At 39.0% G+C, this 24,463-nt stretch overlaps 1 protein-coding gene across 1 annotated transcript in view; it reads right to left on the bottom strand.

Moving 5' to 3' along the window:
- Positions 1-15,790, bottom strand: part of LOC307157360 (uncharacterized protein) — a 160,246-nt gene extending 144,456 nt beyond the window's left edge. The window contains exon 1 of the mRNA XM_079869254.1: positions 15,751-15,790. The gene's annotated coding sequence lies outside the window, so the exon portion shown is untranslated. The remainder of the gene's footprint in view (positions 1-15,750) is intronic.
- Positions 15,791-24,463: the final 8,673 nt, after the last annotated feature.

Genomic DNA, 24,463 nt, shown 5'->3' on the forward strand with positions numbered 1-24,463 from the left:
TATGGAAGCAGCAATAACAACCCATTCAAATATATTTGCCGACATATCAGACACACAGTGTAAATAACTATAAAGTTAACTCTTTTTCTCCCAGTTCACCGGCCACTTACTTTCATGTATTTCGGGAGAAACTGATGAATTCACGTTCTGCAATAAATCCACAGACCGGAATCTCTGAACTGCGGCCCAAACAAAAACATGAAATTATATTTTGTTTGTTCTTGTGTATTTTAGTTCCACCTGGAATTGAGGATGTCAAAGAGCCTATCCATGTCCTCTGCAAATTTGTCAGTGTGAAGAGCATCCTCTGTGAGTTTATGGTGGAGCACCATGGTCTGCATGCCTTGTGAATGTCAGGGGAGAATTATCAGATGTTTCTCAGTGTATTATATATTTTTGTGTGTTTTTGTTGTAGATAAGTTGTGTAGCTTTACCAGCTGCTACGGAGTGGCTGAAGACCTGAGTGGCCAGTTTGACCCTCATGTTGGTGAATGGAGGCAAGTGAATATGCCGCTCTGTCAGTTTAGGAGCCATCCGGATGACACTTCTTTTGTCCTGGTTGAAAAAATCTTCCAGGTGTCTCCATGTCAGATCATGTCCCCCAACCTTAGAGGACATAATTACAATGATTGTAATCATTACAGTTATGAAAGTGAAAGCGAATTTTAAAATGTTGTTAAAGTTTCTTTTACATTCAGTGAATGTCTTTTAAAGTTGTTCCGGATTGATTTTACAAGATGTGGAACATCAAATATGAGTGGAATTTGTCTTTGTAGGATGCAGTGTGATCCTTTGCCGTCCTCATTGATGTCCAAGGAAGCACCAAGGGCTCTCATGGCCTTCACATTTGTGGACCCCTGGTCACAGACAATGCATTTGACCTGAAAGTAAGATGTAAGTTATTAAGGATCGATCACCTTTTATTTTGGCATTTTGTTTTTCACTATGTAATACACAACATGCATTCAGTCCAGCACTGTCGAGGCGGGTGATGGCTTCCCTCAGTTTCCTGGCAATCTCCTCACCTGGCATGGCAGATTTGCACAGGAAATAGCCGATTGCCTAAAAGGTGAAGTGTGAGGAAGGAAAGATGTTTTTAATATTTGTGCATGTATGTACTCTTCTGTGTACACATGTAGTGTTTCTGAACTTTGTGGATGCTTCCAAATGTTTACTGTACTGTTTGTACATTGTGCTCATTTATATTTTGCAGACCTGCTTGCATTTTCCATTTATGGCCCTAACCAGGAACACCATAGCCTGACGAGCCTGGGAGCCATCTGGTGTAAGACCATCAATTGAGTCTGTTTTAGTCAAGGTGGCCTTTTATAGACATCTCGTCCAGCACAAGAGAACACATCTTCTCTTCCTTTGTCATGGTCTTTGTTTTTGTTTTAATTTTTGCAAGAACACCATGCAGAAATCCAGGCTACAGAATAAATGGAAGTATTGCTCTGTGTTAATTATTGCATACTCTGTGATGACATTCATTATTACACTAAAGTTGCAAACGTGTATTTGGATTTAAGCACTCATGATGTCAGAATAGCGCAAATTTATGTGGGATGAGTTACGCGGCATAAGTAGAGGGTGTGCTAATGCGTTATGTTTTTAACTCACATCAAAGCTCCCCAGACTGCCCATTACGTGCCTCCTTAGAGTTGTTTTACTGGGCAGCTTAAATACTCTCTGGAGTTCAGAGTAGCACCTTGGGCTGTGGTGGAACAGCTGGACTGCCAAATCCTTCTCGCTGGTCTTGTATCTCTGGCCATGTTTGGCCACCCGGCCCAAGGCAATTTGCATCTCAAAGAAATCTTTGGTTGCCTTTGGAAGGCAGTCAGTGGCCAGTGGCTGATAAGACTCCCTGCTCTTTCCTGCTGTCTGCTGATGTTGCAGTCTGCAAGTAAAATGACTGGAATATTTACAGTTATGTACACTACATTTTATTATCACGACTTGTGCTATTACACTGCTTACGTACTGTTTTTGGAGTTTTCTTATTTTAAAGTTCATACGGAACTTGAGCTGCCGCATTTTGGCCCTCTCTCCCTGCAGGAGCCTTTTAAGTTCCTTGATTTTCTGTAAATATATTATAGGATGTTAATATGATACAGTTTCTGAGTAAAGCATGATGTTGGATATGCAGCGATCACTAATGCCATTTCACCTAGTCTTTCTCATCAAGTAACTCTGCCACAACCACTTGACACTGTGGAGTGTCTTGCAATGGCACCACTTCATGAACACTGGTATGTACCTCAGAATCTTTAATCATATTACACACAGTATTGATGCATACAGTTTTGGTGAAATCTACATGTTGTATATCTGTCACCGGTGCGGGCCGGGGCGGACTCGGATGACCAGCCACCCCAGACTTAGACACCACCGTGAGGAGCCGACACCACAGGTCCGCAACAGATGGACGACGCAGACAAGAGATAATTGCAAAAGAATAACAATCTTTATTGAACACAATATATCAATGAGCACAAGCGTGATAGACTTCAGTGTCCTCTAGGTCTTCTTTAGCTACGGGTAGGTACTGATCTAACGTCGCGGTTTCGCCCTGACGGCGACTTCACCAATGATACGGCTCACTTCAGGACTCGGGCAGTGAGTATGCAGGTAAGGATGCTTCTCTGTCAAGGATACTTGCGTCGATACACAGTAGTGAGTGAGCGAACTTGGAGGGTTACTTCACCAGTGATGCGGCATACTTCAGGACTCAGACGGTAAATAGGAAGGTAAGGATTCTTCTCAGTACAGGATACTTTCGTCAGTGCACAGTAGTGGAACAATGATTCAAAAGCTTACTTCACCAGCGATGCTGCATACTTCCAGGACTCAGACGGTGAGTAGACAGGTAAGGTTTCTTCTCAGTACAGGATACTTTCGTCAGTGCACAGTAGTGGAACAATGATTCAAAAGCTTACTTCACCAGCGATGCTGCATACTTCCAGGACTCAGACGGTGAGTAGACAGGTAAGGGTTCTTCTCAGTACAGGATACTTTCGTCAGTGCACAGTAGTGGAACAATGATTCAAAAGCTTACTTCACCAGCGATGCTGCATACTTCCAGGACTCAGACGGTGAGTAGACAGGTAAGGGTTCTTCTCAGTACAGGATACTTTCGTCGGTGCACAGTAGTGAGACAGTGGTTTAAAAGCTTACTTCACCAGCGATGCTGCATACTTCCAGACTCAGACGGTAAGGATTCTTCTCAGTACGGGATACTTTCGTCAGTGCACAGTAGTAAGGCAATCATTCAAAAGCTTACTTCACCAGCGATGCTGCATACTTCCAGACTCAGACAGTAAGTAGGAAGGTAAGAATTCTTCTCAGTACAGGATACTTTCGTCAGTGCACAGTAGTGGAACAATGATTCAAAAGCTTACTTCACCAGCGATGCTGCATACTTCCAGGACTCACACAATGAGTAGACAGGTAAGGGTTCTTCTCAGTACAGAATACTTTTCACAAACGTGTAAACAGGGGTTGGGGCCGTGTCTCAGCAAAAGCACACCGCACTCGTGTTCACTTCAAATCCACAGCAATGAATCAATGTGTATCAATAAGGCAAAAGCACTGCAATTCACTCACACGATAGGGCTGATCAGAGGCCTCAATCCATTCGTTACACTTCCGTGGGGGGATATTCAATCCTCAATTCCTCTTCAGCACACTCTGAAACACACAGCTTCCCCAACAGTCAGATTTACATTCACTGCATCCTCTTCAAGCTTTTCGAATGTTTGTAAGATGAAATCAATTCACTTAACTTTCTCTCTCCCTTCACAGCGCAGATCCAATCGATAAATCAGTCCAGCAGATTCCCACAGACAAACTCTGATCCAGCAGGCTTCAATGGGCGGCTTCCTCCACCCTCCACCCTCCTTTTTTTGTCACCCGTGACATATCTGTTCCTGCTCTGTAAACCTGACTGAATAAATCATTGAAAAGATGATAAAGAACAATACACAATATTTAAAGTTAAAAAAAAAACTTTTAATTACACTTATTCACTGTCATGTGCTTGGAAAGAAAGAAAACGAAACATAAGGGGGCAGGGGGTCCATGAATATGATTGTGAATCCCTTTTCTATGGGCATTTTTTTCACTGTATTTGGGTACCTCCTTCCTGTTGTACAGGGGTGTGCCGCCGATAAAGGACAGAGATGGCTTTGGGAGCCAGCCGCTTTCTTTTACCCTTAAAAAAAAAACTTTATACAGGTACATTACAAATTACTACATTAACACAATTTTTATCAGTCTCTGTCTATACAATACATTGTTATTACTGATAAAGTGCAAACCTTCTTATATTTAAATAATGGAGAACAATATTGACCATACTTTTGATATTAGGTCCTCTGGCCTGAAATGATCTTCACAGACCACATATCCTCCCCTTTCTGCCTCTGTTCTTGTCATGTGGGAGGACAGATCGCCCCTCCTCACATTATGAAGCCATTTCTGTCTCCTGTGTTGATTAATATTTTAATTAAATACATCATCAGAATGCTGTGTCAGGCTTATTCTTCATGTGGTATTTCATAGTGGGATCAAATGTATTTTGTTTTTATATTACTTGACATTTCATTGCCTAATATTAAGGCTAAAATGAGAGGTGCTTTATGCAAAGTAACTAACTTGTTCATGAACAAATCCATGTTAAATGCTTAAACCTGAGTAGAGCACCATAGAGATGAGCGTTTTACATGTCTTCTCTGATAAGTGTATCTGAACTGTTTTTAGCTATATGGTCTAGCTATGTGGCACGTTAGCAAGATATACAATGACAATAGTAAGCAAGCTGAAGTTACCGGGAGTCTAACGTTAATGGTTAAAATATTTAAGATGTTACCTTTTATTCTCCTTTGGGAAGGCGAAAAAGGATCGCCCACATCCCACTCTGTTATTGCACCCATAGAAGGCACATAAACGTGGCATACTTATATTTTACTTTAAAGTTATTGTCACCGGTGCAGGCCGGGGCGGACTCGGATGACCAGCCGCCCCTGACTCCAGACACCACCGTGAGGAGCCGACACCACAGGCACGCAACAGACGGACAAAGGAGGAAGCAAGTAATTTAGTTCACAAGTAACAATCTTTATTGAATAATAATCAACTTGAGGAAAGAATAAGCAACTCTTTTCTTCTAGGGCTATTTGACCGGAGTAGCCGCTGGATCGATTCTTCACGGTCTTCGGGACACAATAGTGCAATAGTGACTCTAAAAGCTTACTTCACAGCGTTGCTGCACATCTGCAGGACTCAGACAGTAAGTAACAGGTAATGTATGCTTCTCAGTATCAGATACGTCGTCGGGCACAATGGTAGGACAGTGACTCTAAAAGCTTACTTCACAGCGTTGCTGCACATCTGCAGGACTCAGACGGTAAGCAACAGGTAATGTATTCTTCTCAGTATCAGATACGTCGTCGGGCACAATGGTGGGACAGTGACTCTAAAAGCTTACTTCACAGCGTTGCTGCACATCTGCAGGTCTCGGACGGTAGGTAACAGGTAATGTTTCTTCGTCCAACAGCAGATTCTCTTATCAGGACATGAAAGGGAAATTGTGACTTTAAAACTCACTTCACAGCGTTGCTGCACATCTGCAGGTCTCAGACGGTAGGTAACAGGTAAGATTTCTTCTCTTAACAGCAGCTTCTCTTATCAGAACGTGAGAGGAGAATTGTGACTTTAAAACTTACTTCACAGCGTTGCTGCACATCTGCAGGACTCAGACGGTAGGGAACAGGTAAGGTTTCTTCCCTTAACAGCAGATTCTCTTATCAGGACGTGAGAGGGAAATTGTGACTTTAAAACTCACTTCACAGCGTTACTGCAGTCTTCAGGATTCTTCCCTCAGCATCAAACACTTTCATCAGACATTAGCGAGAGACTCAATAGGCAGCTTTACCAGCGATGTTGTACATTTTCAGAGCTCCATCAGTAAGTATAACGGTTCAGACTTTTCCACAGCCATACGGTTCTTCACGAGACTTGTAATTTCAGAGAGAGAGAGGGTTAACAGGAGCCTTCAATGAGGGATTACTTCACGACAATACTCAGTGGAAGAGAGGATAATACAAAGCATTACTTCAACAGTTCGGTTGTATCGTTCTGGAATTTGGATGGGGACAAGTAGATCATTTCACAAGAATGAAAGCAGGCGTTGGGAGACTCTTCTCAGCATAGCACACAGCACTCGTGTTCACTACAAATCCACAGCATTTATTCGACGTGCATCAGGTAAGGCAAACAACTGCAAATCACTCACACAGTAGGGCTGATCAGAAGCCTCGCTTCATCCATGCATTTCAACGGGAATATTCAACTCTCAATTCCTCTCCAATGTATCTGAAACAGATGTCCTCCTCAACAGTAAATTTCACATTCCCAGTCTTTTCTTCAAGCTTTACATTTGATTCAACGATGTAATTGATTCACTTATCTTTCTCTCTTCCTCTTCCAGCGCAGATCCAAGCAGCAGTTCAATCCAGTAATATTCCACAAGCAGCTCTAACGACAGACTCCAATGGCAGTTCTTCACTTACACGAATTTCCAGGATTACAACGTCCAAAGTGAGCACTCAAACAGGAGATCTTCTACCCCACAGCATGACGACAGAGACCCAGCCGAACAACTGGTCAACTGGACACCGACCAGCAACTGCACCACTAGCAACCATCTTCACAGACTGAATCCAACTCGATTCCACTCCATACCACCCAATACCAAGACTGGATACCACCGGGTTCAACGACTCCCGGATACCACCCCCGCTCTTCTCTCCTGAACGGCTCCTTTATCCTCCTCTTGTGAAGCGAACAGCCTGTACAAACGCCGCTCCTCTCTCTCTCACACCTGCCGTGCATCAGCGGTAATCAGGTCGGGCAATGCCTCTGCTACACCCGGAACCGGAGTGAGGCGTTACACCAAAATAATCCCCCTCGGGGAACATGGAAAGAAAACAAAGGTTCCGCTTTTCCCAGCATTTTGTCACCCGTGACATTATGGAGTAATTTCAGAAATGTACAAATCTGTCTTGATGCTAACGTAATTTTTGTCCGCCAAAATACCGTTACTGTTTGAAAAGGAGGTGCAGTGTACGTGTGCGTTGTGTAAATATAGATGGTAACGTTATATAAATTGTCTCTGGTTATATGCTGACTGTATCCCTAACGTCAATAAGCACAGCATTTCTTCAAGGGTTTAAAAAAAATAATTTTATTTTACAGAACACAACGTTTTACAATGATTACAAAAAAATCTGTCCATATCAGAGGTAGACAAAGCAAAAAAAAGTGAGACACAAGAAGAACAAGACACAAGAAAATAATAATTCAAATAATTGTACTGTACACTGATAAAACAAATGACATTGAGCATTTGTTTAAGTGCTTGGCACAACACCGGCATTCTGGATAGAGACGTAAATGAAGTTGGTGTCATGAACCCTTGCGCATGCGTAGTAAAATTATAACCTGTGGGGGAAAAGGCGTTTTAAACCTTATTTTGGGGCAAAGTCATCAAACGTTTTCAGCGTTTTTTATCATATTTTACTGCTGTTTCTATACATGCAGTTTTTATGTCCCGGTGACCAGTGAAAGTGCAGTTCTGACTCTCTGCCCATTCATTTAGATAGGAGCCTGGTCTTGTTAGTCCGAAATAGCTGCCCGGAGGCGTTGCCAAGATGGCGGCCGAGTGGCACGACTTGCCTAAAAGGACTTTGCCTGGACTCACCAAAGGTCTTTAAATGTACCACTACTGTGAGGTGACGCTCAGATGCCTGGTGTTTGATAGCTGCCTTGAAGCTATTAAGGCTGTTAAAACCTGTGCTGTTCCATGTTCCCGCATTGGTATTAAAAAGCAAACACAGCCAGCAAAATAGCTTGTTCCACTCAGTGCTAGCTGTTAGCCAATACCTTTTCCGGCCTTGGTCAGCCCATCCAGCTTAGGTGTAGATCTTCCTTTTGTAATTATGTCTTTCTTCTCTCCAAACGAACACCTTGAAAAAGGCACACGAAGGAGATCGATAACAGAATCGATAAGAGGTGTGAAGGCAACGGCCATAGCTCAGTTCACTGACATCGCTCACAACCCGCCAAAATTTCAAAACGTTGATGACATCAGCGGGGGCTAGCACCAACACATCGCTGGCCCCCTGTGGCGTTCTGTCACTGAGCATCAAATTTGATTTGGAGAATCCTCACAAAAAATAACCACATTCTTTCTGGAAATATAATCATAAAAATGAAAAAAATATATTTTAGATTTTAACAGGGCCATATGGAAAATTCATCTCAGCCTCAAAAAACAAACAAACAAACAAACAAACAAAAACAAATATATATATTTTTTAGATTTTGACAGGGCCAGCAGAGAAGGCCCTGATGGCCCTGACAGCCCACCTCTGTCTTTTTCATTATCTACATGTATATTAAAATCACCAACAATTAGTACTTCTTCTGCAGCCAGTACTAACTTTGATAGAAAGTCAGCAAATTATTTGATAAAGTCTGAATGGTGCCCTGGTGGCCTGTATACAGTAGCTAGCACAAATCTCAAACGTGATTTATCATTTACACTAGATAGTGTCACAATAAGTACCAACACTTCAAAAGAATTAGATTACAAACTAGATTTCTTAGTAATTCTGAGTATATTACTATAAATTACAACAACACTTCCCCCTTTGCTTTTCAGACGAGGTTCATGTTTATAACCGTAATCTTGTGGGGTGGACTTTAAACTTTAAAGTAGCACACAGCACATCTAGGTTTTAGTCTGTAATCATATAATTAACAATGAGTGCTTTTGAAGTAAGCGATTGAATATTCAGCAACTCGAGCTTTATCATTTGCTCATTTGTATTATATCCGTTTTTAATTTGTTGAACATCAATAAAAATTTTACCCTTAGATGGGTTTGGAAATATTTTTGTATGTCCTATTTTGGGGAACAGACACAGTCTTTATATAATGATATCTAGGTGATAGAGGCTCTACTGTATGTGATAGGATTCATCTGACCTCAGTGACGTGAGACAGCTAGCAGACGGTCGGTTAAGCCAGTCTGTCTGCTTCCTGACCTGAGCCCCAAGTCATGTTTGAGCTCTAAGACTATGAGCCATATTACTAGAGAGAAGAGCAGCACCATCCCAGAAGGGATGAATACCATCTCTTTTCAGCAGGTCAGGTCTGCCCCAAAAACTTTTCCAATTGTCTATGAATTCTATATTATTTTGCAGACACCACTTAGACCACAGTGCCATGCTCAAATTCACTGAGCTCCTGAGAGCGACCAATTCTTTCACAAATATTTGTAGAAGCAGTCTGCATGCCTAGGTGCTTAATTTTATACAACTGTGGCCATGGAGGGGTGTCCCAATACTTTTGGCAATATAGTGTATCTCCCAAGGGTAGCATGTACAGGGTGAAAAGCAACATTCCTAGTACTGAGCCTTGTGGTACTCCATACTGAACTTGTGATCAAAATGACACCTCTTCATTTACTGCTACAAATTGATAAAGGTCAGAAAAGTATGACTGGAATCCCGACTGGAAATCCTTGCAGTTACAATTTCATTCTAAAAAGGTTGTGAGGATACTCCCTTTTCTAGTATTTTTGACAGAAAAGGTAGATTTGAGATCAGTCTTTAATTACCTAATTATTTAGGATCAAGTTGCGTGTTCGGAACTGAACAATGTACGGGGCTCGCTAGGCTAGTCACATCCAAAGCAGTATCTAGACCCCTTGTATCCTTCCTATCCTCAATTTAAGTTTGGATACTTATCTCTAATTCTGAAATGCCTGACTATTTCCCAGCATTTATCACATACTAATCCTTCACTGCTGAGCAAGTGACAATAACAGGAGAAGAGGACACGACTCACCGTATTTGTTGACTAATTCCGACTTAAACACGGGTTCAGTCCTACAAGCCCTTCAGTCCTAGGTTGACATTGCTATTTATTCAAGTAAATTATGGTGAGGTGTTCACATTCATATTCACATGACAAAATAAAATATGAAGTATAAAGAGGTCAATGCAAATAAAGTAATTGAACATGGACAAGTCATGATGTGATGAATTTGTCAGACTTTTGTAAGAATTAAATTAATTTAGAAAATGATCTGATATGGGCCACATTTAAAAGGACATATAAACAACTATTTGAGCAGAAAAATAAAGTTGAGCAACATTCAACGGCAGTGTGAACAAAGCCTTGATTTTACACAGATACATATATTCTGGAGCTTTTTTAAATTGCAGAGCCATTTAAAACGTTCAACAAATAATTATCATATGCATCTGTAAGAGTGATGGCTAAATAGATTTTTAATTACACTGATCACAATTAAATCTTCTTCCTTTTTAAATCTTGTTCTTCCTTTTCGTAAACCTCTTGCCACACTCCAGAGCTTTGTCATTTAATTTCAGAATGAGTTTGCAAATGACGCTTCAGGTCTTTTCGATACGTGAAACACCTCTTACACTGAGGGCATGTGAAAGGCTTCTCTCCAGTGTGAATCCTAATATGAATCTCAAGGGTTCCTTTAAGTGCAAAACTTTTTCCACACTGAGGGCATGTGAAAGGCTTCTCTCCAGTGTGAGTTCTCATGTGATTCTCAAAGGTTGTTTTTTGTTTGGAAGTCCTTCCACAGTGATGGCACATGAAAGGCTTCTCTCGGATGTGAATTTTTACATGATTCTTAAGGTGTTTCTTGTCTGTGAAACTCCTTCCACACTGGTGACATATAAAACAGTTTTCTCTTGAGTGAATTCTTATATGGCGATTAAGGGATGCTCCAAATCTGAAACTCACTCCACATTGACCACATACGAATGGCTTTTCTCCAGTGTGAATTCTCATATGAGAGTGAAGGCTTGATTTTTGTGTAAAACTCTGTCTACATTGTGGGCATGTGATTGGCTTCTCTCCAGTGTGAATTATCATGTGGCATTTAAGACTTGCTTTTCGAATGAAACTTTGTCCACACTGATGGCAGACAAAAGGCTTCTCTCCAGTGTGAATTCTCATGTGGACATTAAGGCTTCCTTTTTTTGTGAAGCTTTTTCCACACTGTTGGCAGGTGAAAGGCTTCTCTCCAGAGTGAATTTTCATGTGGACTTTAAGATTTCTATTTTGATTGAAACTCTTTCCACACTGTTGGCAGGTGAAATAATTTATAGTTGCTGGCTTTTGAGCTGTTTTTCGAGACAAAGTCTTTTCTATCTCTGAGCAACTAAATGTTTTTTCTCTAATCATGAAAACTTGATGTTCCTCATACTGATCTTTTTCTTCAGTTTCATTCAGTTCTTGACCCTCCTCTTTCAGCGCCATCATGTCTAAGGTGGAAAAAGTAAACACCAGTTTAATAGCACAAAGTAAAAGACAACAAAACCAACAACATCCTACCCATATTAAGTAACTTCATATCCTATTATCAATATTGTTAAAGGAACACTCCACTTAAAAAAAAAAAAAAAAAAAGACTCATTTTCCAACTCCCATAGAGTTTTATCATTTTCGAATACACTCAGCCGATCTCTGGGTCTGGCGGTAGCACTTTTAGCATAGCTTAGCATAGATCATTGAATCTTATTAGACCGTTAGCATCTCTCTCAAAAAAATGATCAAAGAGTTTCGATATTTTTCCTATTTAAAACTTGACTCTTCTGTAGTTACATTGTGTACTAAGACCGACGGAAAATGAAAAGTTGCGATTTTCTAGGCCGATATGGCTAGGAACTATACTCTCATTCCTGCGTAATAATCAAGGAACTTTGCTGCTGTACCATGGGTGCAGCAGAGGCGCAATGATATGCACCTGGAAACTTAATGACGGTCACGTTGGAAGTTACCTAGCTGGGGACTATTTTCAGGCGCTGCATAATATCATAGCGTGATCAACTGCTAAATTCAAACCTGTGTTCGATGCTGAGCCAGAGACGGACGCCATAGATCACAACTTTTCAGTGATTCCAACCACATAATCTTTATTTTAGGTTTCAGACATTTAAATACACATTAGTACTAGCAAAACAATACATTTATAGTTTGTAAAATACTCACTGATGTCTATGGAAGCACCAATAACAATCCTTTCAATTGTAAATTTACGACTTCCTTTATTCATATCAGACACACAATGTATAGATAACTATAAAACTTACTCTATTTTGCTCCAAGTTCACCGACCAAGACTGAGACTAAGGGCCCTTTCACACCTACCTTTTGTTTGGTCCGGATTTTCTGACTTTTCAGTTTGGTCCGAATCAAAATTACAGGTGTGAAACCTCCCCCGGACCAAACAGACGAAATTTGGTCTGACGAAAAGAGGTAGTCTCAGTCCGGATCAAACTGAGTAAAGGTTTGGTTCGTTTCTAGTGTGAAAGCATTTTCTGTATGGTTCGGACTTTCAGACCATTTACAGGAAGTTCCGGTGGTTCCCGTGTAGCCTAAACAACTGAAGAAGAATACTGCCGTGCAAAGGCAAAAGACCGTAACTTTGGTCGAAAATGAGTTATTTATATTTTTGGCACATTCAAGACCTTCTTTATCATGTGGATAAGTATCTTGAATCAATTCCGGTTTTTTTTCGAGAAAATAATGATTTGTCTTAACAGTAACTTCCAAAAGCCCATGAGAAACCAAGGCAGAACACCGTAACATCAGTTACCGCTCTTTGGCCTTGTTTTGGAACGCTCAAATTACGAGTTACGGTGCTCTGCCTTTGTTTAGCCGCGCGTCAATATGAAGTTACTGTGCCGGTGTTCAATCAAATAATGCTACCTACCAGATTGTACGGTTATCTGCCTTTGTTTTAATGTCCATTAAAATTTAAATTACGGTGTAGCCTGTGTACTTTGTACAGCTGCCATCAGTCGCTCTAACTTCTGATGTCCTCAGAGCGGTCAGAACATTTATGGTCTGAACCCGCTCCATCGACAAACGTGCGATATCGATCGCGAAGGATTATGCAGAGTTGACAGAAAAACGTTACACATTGCCGTATCAGATGAATACAACCAAGAATTAAAGCTCGGCAAACTAGCTGGCAGCGTGCCAAAACTTCGCCTTCAGCCCCGCCCTAAACGCGGTCGAGTCAACGCTGGACTAATAGGAGGTATTTTGTCATGTCAAATGTATTAATAATGCCATCAGAATGCAACCAAAGCACAGGATAGCAATAAGTAGATGGCTATAAATAATTGTAAATCATACAAAATAAATGCCATGATCACAAGATTTTATACAGGTGTGTATAATGATTTTGTTAATGGTGATCAGCAACAAAATATTGATAATGTGGAAGTTACTGTCTTTTGCCTTGGCATGACTTCTCACTTTTTGCTGACAATACAAAGGCAGAGTACAGTAACTTTAAAATAGTGGTCAAAAGTCAAGTTTGAGCTCAAGATTTTTTTTATGTATATAATTTCCATTACTAAAACATCTATTTGCCAGATTTCCAGTGTCCTACCTATAATTAATTTGGCGGGACAACTAAAAATCTTTAAAGTCATTTTTCTCAGTTCCACACTCTAGCGACTTAAGGTCTTTTGCCTTTGTAGGGCAGAATATTTATGTGCAATCCTGCCCACAGTGACACACACACACACACACACACTTGTCCTGCAGGCGATGATAAAATGTTCGCACAACGAGAACGTTCATGTGGCGAATTTGAACTAGCCTTGAGTATAGTTGGTGCTGCAGGGAGTAATGCCATAAAAATAAAAGTATATTGGCAACGATATGCGTCTGTTCATTCATTCTTGTCAAAGTTACCCGCCGACTTGACAACACGCTGACGTCAGACGCACATCCGTTAACAAACCAATCAATGTCAAGATGCAGCCCATGTAGATGATGATGACAGGACGCGAGTATGTCATGTAAAGTTATTTAGTGCGCTCGCATAATTGCAATGTGAAAACAAACCAAAGCTAATCAAATGTATCAAAACATGACCTTTGATTCGGACCTTGGTGCAAAAACGCCCTAAGTTACCTCTTTTTGTCAGACCAAATTTCGTCTGTTTGGTCCGGGGGAGGTTTCACACCTGTAATTTTGATTCGGACCAAACTGAAAAGTCTGAAAATCCAGACCAAACAAGGAAGGTGTGAAAGGGCCCTAAGTGTTTTTGAGGCTTTGAATATTGCTAACTTCTTTGTTCATCACACAAAACATTGAAAAATATAAAACAGCATTTACTGCCTTTCTTTGTAATAAAAGAAGCACTTATAGACCACTGTTTTCAATCATTCTGGAAATAAAGTCATGGTTTGATACAACGAGTGCTTTTGAGAGGGGAAAAAAAGTCTTATAGATTACAAATATAAAAAGTTTATAAGTCAGATTTAATGGATTGCTTTAATACTGTTGCACAATTAAAGGGATAGTTCGAAAAAATGAAAATAACTATGCTACGCTACGTCGGCATCCATCTCCCATGAACGCGCGTCGACCGGAAGCCAGTTATTTTAATTTATAAAGTTTTAAATATGTATATTTTTACAACAAAACCGCACGGATTACCCTCAGAAGGCCTTCGTTTATCCCCCTGGAGCCGGATGGATTACTTTTGTGAAGGATGCATGCACATTTTTGGGACTTGAAGGACATGGACCCCATAACTTGGCATTATAACCACTGAAAGATCTAAGACATTTTCTAAAATAACTGAAAATGTGTTTGTCTGAAAAATTATAGACATATGCATCTCGAACAGCTTGAGGGTGAGTAAATCATGGGTTTAATATCATTTTTGGCCGAACTATCCCTTTAAGTGATAAATCAATGGATTTCATTGTTTTCAGTTCAGAAATAGATATTGGTTTAATGTTACACAGTTGTTTTGTTTAGGCTATGTTATATATGTATTTTTCCAATTTAATGTGTGACAGAAACTGTTAATATTTGTCTGGTCGTGTGATCTAAAATGTCTGTCCCATTCCATGTGAAATATAAAACCAATTTAATGTTCACACAAAAACATCTAGCATTTCTGTAGAGCTGGACGTTTTAATGAGGATCAAAAGACTGAGTTCAGCTTTGAGAATGAAACCAACCTGTTTGTTCCTCAGTATCTTCATGTTTCACTCTGAATGTTTCTTCAATCTTCATGTCTTCACTCTCCTCTTTAATAAACGCCATCTTTATAATAGTGTCACATGGATCTTCTGTGTGTTTGTCCTGTTTAAAATGAGAATAATAAACAGAAAGAAAAATAAATCCACACTAAATCTCTGTGTGTGTCTCAATCAGCTCTAGTTCAGTAGTTCAGTTCACTGGTAAGAGAGTCAGTCAGAGAAAGTAAATGGACTTAAATCACCAGATTAGACAAAAACATTCAAAATATTTCATAAAAGAACACAAATGATATTGATTGTTTATATTTAGTATTTATGATTTATATTTGGTATTTAAATGATTTGTAGATTACAGTGTTTTGAATTGAGCGCTTTGAATCACTGAATAATTTTCAGAAAGAACTGGTGGTTCAATAATTAACACAGATTTTTTTAGTTTAAACTCAGTTTCTCTCATCAGTTTACAACAAATGTTCTGTTACTCTTGCTTTACTCACACAAAACAATGTTAAAGTATTACAATGTTGAACTTAATAATAAAGATGCCGTTTAACATCTTTTGTAAAAACGTTAAAATTGCATGAAAGGGCTGAATTGATTGAAACACTTTTAAATAGATTAAAACACAAACCTTCTACAGTCCAATCACAAGAGATGCAGGATCGCGACGCAGCCTTATGACGTCACCAGACCAAAATAAAAGTCCTGTTCACACACTGCTGTCTAAAACCTTCTTCTTCTTGTAGGATTCTGGCAGTGTATGGTAGTGCTGCTGAGCGTATTACTGCACTCCACAGGTCAAAGTTTGAACTAAACTCTTACATACAGTCCTGTATCATGCAAGAACTGAAGAACTGCCTTGGAGATCAGTTTATGCTCGTCACTGTGACCAAACAAAGAGAAAAGAGAAAAAGCCTTAACTCCAAGTCCTGCCAGTTTAATAAAAAATATATTTCTTTCTGCCCTATACTTTCTGCATTCTAGGAAAACATGCCCTACTGTCTCAAGACTCCCACATTCACACAAGCCAGAAACATGCTTTCCTACAATGCACAAAGAATAATTTAACCCACAGTGGCCCCAACCTCAATCCTGTCTAAAATCACAAAAGCCCAATAATAAAATACATGTCAGAGAAATTTAGTGTTGAATTCTTGGAGAAATACATATTTAATAAATACATATTGTCCAATGATGTGATGAAAATATTCAGAACTACTAATGAAAGAGGGTGAGATGTTACGTAAAAGGCCAATGGTAATAGCCGTTTATACCAGATTAAAAATACATAATCACATTTTTCAATATTTGCATTTTTTTGAGTAAAGGGTTAATTAGAGCGTGAACTCATAAATCAGTGTTCATATATATGTGTCATTATTGAAATGCATAGTTAGTGTGTTTATATTAAGTGGATATATATTAATTTGTTTTTAAAATACCTAAAAAGGGTATATGATGTCTAAAATTGTGATCTTTCAAGAATAAATAGTGTGAGTTGCTGCCTATATAGTAGTGATTCAAATTGCTCACTGACGAGCGAACAAAGTCACAATTCACTCCAGCTGTAATCCATAGAAAACTCTGCAATTTCTCTAAAAAATAATCACATTTAATTAATTCACTAATTATTTTACAGGAAAGCTTGAGCTTTAGACCCACATGAAGAGATATAGGATGGGTGAAGATGTTAGATTGTGCCGACTTCCTGCCAATGACAGGAACTTTGACAAGCTTTCAGTTCCTAATCGATTTTGTTGATAAATAAAATAAAGTTCTGTGCTCCTAAATTATTCTCTGTGCGACTTTGTGTGCGAGCTGTCCGTGGTGTGCGAGCTACTGTGTGTGTGTGTGTGTGTGTGTGTGTTTAAGCTACAAGGAAGCAATGTGTTATTTTAGAACAGCAAATCACTTGTAAGTAGAAAACTGTTTAAAACGTGTAATCCCCCGATCATATGACCAGCGGTTTGGAAAATGGATGGATGATTTGATTCTGCTGCGGCGCCATCTCCTGGTCAGACGCGGGAATTAATTCAGTGCGCGACTCTCACAGTGCATTATGGGTCTTCTCCAGCCGTTGAGCGTACATCGGTTGTACACTTGTTATTGCGGTGCATTGTGGGATTGAATGAGTGCACTCAATAACGTCCACTTTGGTTTTGGACACCACTATAAATGGCTGTCCCTCAAATAGTGCCCTATTTAACACTTGTGCGCTCCTTTGTGAACACACTCATGTTCCTTATGGGCAAAAGTGACCAGATACCTGTAATGTAACTTTTTTTTCTTCTTCAGTAAAATCAATGTAATATATTTTTGTTCAATAATATTTTGTCTTTTTTATTTAGCATTTTTGAGAGAATTGTATGTTACTAATTTATATTTCAGCAATAATTATTATCCATTTTCCTCATTGAAATCAATAAAAAAAAAAAACATAAAATATTTTCTTCAGTTAATGGAGTATTTCAGATTAAAACAGAGACCAGGAGTCTAATTTATAAAACTGTGCTTTTAAAAAATCTTCTCATCTTGATGGTTCACATATTCATGTTTCTTCATGTAAAGGATGTAAGCAGTTATAGGAACTTTCACCAGCTCTAATCCAATCAGCTCATCTATAGCAGTGATTATCATAGACATCAGGAAGAGTCACACCTTCATCCATTCATTCACACTAAACTCAGCTATTGATCAGCATCAACAACGACACCAATTACAGTAATGAGACAGAAGCAGCAAGAGCCATTAAAGACAAAAGCTGAAAAGCCTCACAATTTACATTAGTATTCCCACACACCTGAAGCAAAAGAGATTCATTTTAAACATTTAGCCTTCTGCTGACTTTCTAAGGGTACGATTTAATTTTCTCCAAAATAATGATCTTTTACAGTAATTATGTTGGAAGGAATCATCTTTTCATTTCATGTCCAATCGTTAGGGTTTTTTAATGGAATACAAGATTTTTACAATCGCTAGGACACATTTCTCAATAGGTCACTTTTTCAAAACTCTTCACACAGTTCTTCAAACCATCTTTCAGCTTCACATCAGTTAATTTCACATTCAAAATGCACTAAAACTACCAAAACACTTTATTAATGTCTCAAATCAACTCATTCTTCCAGAACACTAGCAAAAGTTTTCTCCCAACAAACACACTTTTTCATTCATAAAACACAGACCTAAAAAACACTAACATCAGGCAGTATTATACAATGTTTTGTGTGTGAAACTCAGCTGCTTATAATTCACTGCATTATAATTTATGGTCCATATTTACAGTAAAGTACACAATTCCCTAAGTTTTCCCTTTTGAATGGATGGTAATGAATTGAAAGACTAAGTATTGAGAAATGTGTCCCATCGATTGTAAAAACAAAACAAAACAAAACTGTTATTGCTAACAAAAGTACATCAACTGCACATCAAAAACGAATATTGCCTGAACCTCTTACTGAGAGAAAGTACAACTTATCAGTATGTTTTGGTAAAGTTTCCTGATCAGTCACTCCAACTCCATCCTTGGTGAAGCTGTGTGTCTTTGTCACTACCCTTTTGTTTTTAACCTCTGACTCATGGTCTTCATTCATCATATCTGGTCCTCGGTCTTAACTGTAAAATCAAGATGGCTAACTAACTTTGATCGGTTTCCGGGTCACAGGCTAGAGGACGGGGGAGCGACGAAACAAGGAAGCATCAATATATCAGTATTGAGAAACACCCACTATACAGTATGTAGTCTATGTGACAAAAGAATTATATCCAAATTCACTGGCAATTGTTTATACAATTATAGGCAATAAAATAAATACAGATTTATTTTTTAGATTTATTTATTTTTCAGATTTATTAGCGTGAACAATGACAACAATGAAAGTAATGATGCATGAGCATTAAGAGCATCAGAGACAAAAACGACACTTACCATGATTTTACAGCGACAAGTCACACTTTTACAAGACAATTATTTTGTTGAAATGATTTAGCCTTAGAAAGTCAGCAGAAGAGTAAATGTTTAAAATGAATCTCCTTTGCTTTAGGTGTGTGTGAATACTAATGTAAATTGTGAGGCTTTTCAGCTTTTGTCTTTAATGGCTCTTGCTGCTTCTGTCTCATTACTGTAATTGGTGTCGTTGTTGATGCTGATCAATAGCTGAGTTTAGTGTGAATGAATGGATGAAGGTGTGACTCTTCCTGATGTCTATGATAATCACTGATATAGTTGAGCTGATTGGATTAGAGCTGGTGAAAGTTCCTATAACTGCTTACATCATTTACATGCTTTGTTTGCTTTATCTTCACCTGTAAGGACGGCCCCCTGAAATCTGTATAAAACCATAGTGTTTCACTGCTTTAGTCACACTTGAAGACTGCAGCACTACTGGTGAAGCAACTGAGATCAACGTGGCACTGTTATAAAGATGGCGTTTATTAAAGAGGAGAGCGAAACCATGAAGATTGAAGAAGTGAAGATTGAAGAACCATTAAGAGTGAAACATGAAGATGTGAAGATTGAAGAAACATTCAGAGTGAAACATGAAAATGTGAAGATTGAAGAAACATTCAGAGTGAAACATGAAGATACTGAGGAACAAACAGGTTGGTTTCATTCTCAAAGTTGATATTTTATCATTTTATCATACCTAATTAAAGTGGTTTTGTTTATTTGGGGTGCCTCATATGGAGAGACATGTTGAGATCACATGATAAATACTAATGCTGCCTTTAACCTGAGAAAATCCCGCTTCCAAGTTGGACATTCGATTACGACACATTAATACAAATAATACAGATGTAGCCTAAACAAAATATTATGTGCAACATTAAAACCAAATCAACATCTGGGTGAAAAGTAATAACAATTTCTATCATTTATTTATGAATCAATATCTAAGAAAAACATTAATTTAGCATAAACCGTGAAATGTGAGTGATCAAATGTTACAGTTGTCGCTAAACTCTTCTGTTCAAATCCTCTTAATTTTATTTTAAAAACCATATGGAAGATTACAATAACTTTGTAAAATCATTCATTACTACTTTTGTCTCTTTAGAAAAAGGCACAATAACAACTACAATCAACAGAAGAACATTCGTCATACCACAAGGTAACACATGCAATATTAATAAACAAAATATAATCATAATTCATATAGTGAACACAGTAAAAGCAAGTATGTCTTCTCTCTCACAGGTCTTCAGGTCTGCTTCCTCACAGACTCAATGTGTCGGGATATTGAGGACTACTTTCCAAAAGCTCAATGCTGGGTTCATCCAGACACAACTCTCCTGAGATCCGTTCAACAACACATAAAACACTTTGAGAAACTACACAACTACACAATAGTGATTCTCCACATAGGAACAAACGACATCGCAAGTGGAGCGTCTGCATCGACTGTCATCCAGCGAATGAAAACTCTCATAGCAAGAATCTCACTGGTCAATCCACACGTTCTGTATTTCGCAATCAGTGCTATTTTACCACGAGTGAATGACGACTCCACACTGAAAACTACAATCAAACAGAGCAACAGCTTGATTCAACACTGGACTTCACAAACAAGAAATATTCTATTTCTAAACACTTCAAAAGCATTTCTCAAAAATGGAAAAATAATCCAAAACCTGTACAAAGACGACGGACTTCACCTCAATCAAGAGGGAAAACACAAACTTTTTTCATACTTTCAGCGTTTCCTCTGGCATTTTTGCCAGTTTCCACCGCGTGCAAAACATACTTAAAACATCTCATGAAAATCTTTCAACACAAACTTGACTTGTTCAATAGATTTGTGAAGCAATTAAATAAAGTTCACTTAACAAAACCTCACATATATTCCTGAACTTCATCTTTACCAACACAAAAACTACAACAAAGTGACGAGTGCGTAGCACACAGATTTGGCCTTTACCATTGTTTAAACTAGTTTATTTTAAAGTAGAATTTGGTTCATTTAAACATTAATGTTATGAATATCAACTGTACACATGATATGCACATAATAAAACTATATTTTGATTCTAACTAGAGTTCTACCAGAAAGACTCGGGATAATTATTTCAATAAACCATACATTTATTGACAGCTCAGCAAGCTGATAATATACAAAGTCATTTGGCGTAGGCCCCGTCCGTAGTGCATAATCCGAGGGTATCGGATCTGCAATTCCTGCCTGAAGATGAAGGCAGGGGCACAGCCGACCCCCCCGGGAGGTATGGACAGGACCATCCTGGTGGTGGTGGGGAGGATGGGGGTAATCGTCGCTTCAGTATCTGCGAACTCAAACATGTGTAAGTACCGAGCTTTTATACAATGAGCCTACGAATATGATTGGATAGAAGTGAAGGCAATAGGTGACGTAGTAATTGAGTCTTCCCGGCAGAACTTATGCTAAAGCTTTCATTTCTGGGTGTTTTAATTCTTTACATGAATCACATTATTCACAGATAGACAGTAGATAGATAGATATATAATATCTAATGTAACCTACACAGTGCATAACTTAAACGAGACAGGACAACTGAACACTGAAAACACAAGAACTTAGGGTACGTTTACACGACAACGACATGCTTAAAAACTGAGATCACCTCAGAAAAATATTTAATATAGATATTGCCTAATTTGGATATTTTATTTTATTTTTAAGACAAAGTGTTATACAAAAAGTATTTGTCTTAATATAAAGATTAAACTGGTAGAAATGTGTGAGGATATCTATAAAGGAAAAAAGTCCCATTCACCTGTAGTGTGATAATAGTGTCACAGGTTGTGGTCATTTTCAGGACTTTCGTCCCGGGTGGAGATTTTGGCACACATCCCACGTTGTGCCCGAGGACTAAGGTGGAGCCTTACATGATGCGTACCCAAAGATGAGATCTATAAGTGTATGGAAATTGGTTAGTGTGTGTGAAAAGCGGTGCGCTACAGAGGCCCTAAAAATGGCCATATAAAGGGTCAGCTGCAGAGCACCCCCACGACCCCCTCATGTCAACTTCTGCCCGGCCGATGTGTGTGCAAAGTTTGAAGAGTTTTCAAGCATGTTAAAGGGACACTCCACCCATTTGCACTAAGCTTTGCATTGTTAGAAACCCAGTCATACTATTGAATGGTCGTGCAACACTCTCTCATTTTCCCCTGATACGGGAGAAATCCGTTATTTACCTCTTATTACAGCCGAATTCCAATGTAGAATGCGATCTGTTATTTCTTGATAACAGACCGCTGCGAAGTATAACAGACCGTTGCCATGAAAAACAGCGCGTTGCTATGGACGCGGAACGGACTATTTTCTTTGGCGGAAGCAATACAATCGTTTTTAAATCAATAAACTCCTTTTTAAATCAATATTTCGTGGCAAATTATTTATTTATTTTGTAGGTAGCCATGTAATAAGCGGGATAATGTATAGAGAGGCGGTCGTTATAGCGAATAACAAGCCCTTCAGGCTGTCAAGACCCCTCCGCTTTGCGTCAAAGAAAATAGTCCGTTCCGCGTTATTCGCTATAACGACCGCCTCTCTATACATTATCCCTTACTTACACTTCCTCCCACAATGACGCAAAAATCGTCATTTTGCGTCATTGTCGGAGGAAGTGTAAGAGGGGGGGATTTCTGTTGAGACTACAAGCACTAGTTCCTCATCTTTCCCAGGGGGCGGGACCCGCTCACGCTACAGACCTATTACAGATCAGTGGGTGGGACTTTACTCTCTGAAACTGAAAGCAATATCCTCCATCTTGTTTGAAGCTAAGCTAACAGGCGCTGTGGAGACAGATGTAAAGTAATGACAATAGCGGAGGAGAGTACTCAATATGATATAGAAGAAGAGGATTTCGGAAGTCTGATGCTTGAATCAGGTGTTTGTGGCTACCTTTACAAGCCGCATTTATAGCGAAGAGCAGCCGAGGCAGAAGACCTGCCTGCCGCGGACGAGGAGCCCGGACTGGCTCGAGTTAGGGCGGACTGGTGGCGCCGGTGATCTCACAATGCAACTCATAGACTGTAAGATGCAACTACGAACACAGAGATCGAGTCCGTCTGCGGCAAAGAATTTCAACGATGACAATTTCTCCTGGACGAAATCTCTGAATCAGACGAGGACACGGACGTTTGTGTTGTGAACTATCCTAGTTTCGCACCGCATATGTTCTGACTGAACATCCAGGTACCATGCAATAATTCACCTTTTCGAAAGAAATACAAACGAGGAGTAATGCACTAATGAGTTCGCCAACTAACTAGACATTTTGTGTGAATGTGAAATGAATTTCAAGCTCTGGTGGTAGCTAGCCTTGTAGACGGAAGAGTGATTTCTCTTATAGGCAGATATGCGCTGTTCTGGATTAGTGGGAGTGGCTTGTGGAGCTGTGCAATGTGGTGCATTGTGGGAGTTGTTGTCTTTCATACAAATGCGTACTGAAGTTATTTTTTGTCTTTCCTCGGTCACGAAGGCACCAAATTCAAAATTATTTTACATTTGACTACATATATGACCCACTTTCAATAAAAAACAATGTTCCTATGGGTGGAATTTTAAGGGCCAAAATAAATGGACACCTGACTGTTCTGCCTGTGACGTACTGGCTCAATATGATGGACTGAATGAGTGCTGTGGTAATGGCCCATCTATCATCAGCCTATGTTGCTCTAGAAGATCTGTGATTTCAGTGGATGTAATCAGTATGATTGTAGGGTTTGGGCAACTCTTCCTTCCCTTACGAAAAAGACGTTTATTCAAGTGTTCTATTAGTATACTTCTTTTAAATTAAAAATAAGAAAGTATACTTTCAGTCTACTTTTTATATACTTCTCGGAAATATACTTTATGTACTTCTCAGAAATATACTTCAAATTGTACTTAAGTATACTTGACTTATACTGACAGAAAAGTCTAAGTATATTTGGCCTATACTTGTTGATCGAGATATACTTAAAAGTATAATTAAGTATTCAAAGTATTCTTGGCTTGTACTTGTGTTTACTATTTTGATTGAGTAGCTTATTAAATACTTTTTTAAAAAACATAATATTACATACTGTGAATGAATTTTAATTAATCAACTTTAATTAATCAACTAACATTTGTTTTTCTTGCAGGAATAACATTCATATGCTTTTAATGTTTCCAAACTCTTTGGGGAAAAACTTGTGACTTTGAGTGTATGTCTATGTGTTATTAATAACAGAAAGGGGAACTGAAACTAGACATGACTAGTTCGCAAAAACCTTGTGATAAGTAATCAGAGTTTGCTTATGCCAGTGACAGAGAGAAAAGGTTGGGGCTTTTGAACCAATTGAACCAATCATATTGAAGGTGACATGTTAGTCTTATTTG

The sequence above is a fragment of the Squalius cephalus genome, assembly GCF_949319135.1.
Source record: "Squalius cephalus genome assembly, chromosome: 4".
In the NCBI taxonomy this organism is placed as follows: Eukaryota; Metazoa; Chordata; class Actinopteri; order Cypriniformes; family Leuciscidae; genus Squalius; species Squalius cephalus.